Raw genomic sequence first — 334 nt, 5'->3', positions numbered from 1 at the left:
TTTTCAGTTATATTTCCTTTGAGAAAAAGGATGTGAGGTTCCGGCTGTTCTGTCGGGACTGAATGTCTTATTTTATTTATGTATTCAATTATTTATTCATGCGCTCATTTATTTTAAATATTTCAAATTATATCCTACTGGGTCTTTCGCTCACGTTTTATGTTTTAAATGTTAAACCCCTCCCAGGAGACTCGATGAGCGGTGCAGGGTAGCTGGAGTTGCTACTGTTGGATCAAGTGAGGATTGAGTTTATCCTCTTGAACAAATGTAAGGAATTTGAGAAATTATGTAAACCTATTTAATATTGGATTTACTAGACTGTGGATGATGTCTA

The sequence above is a fragment of the Morus notabilis genome, unplaced genomic scaffold (assembly GCF_000414095.1).
Source record: "Morus notabilis unplaced genomic scaffold, ASM41409v2 Scaffold317, whole genome shotgun sequence".
Classification (NCBI taxonomy): domain Eukaryota; kingdom Viridiplantae; phylum Streptophyta; class Magnoliopsida; order Rosales; family Moraceae; genus Morus; species Morus notabilis.
This window is presented reverse-complemented; position numbering follows the sequence as displayed.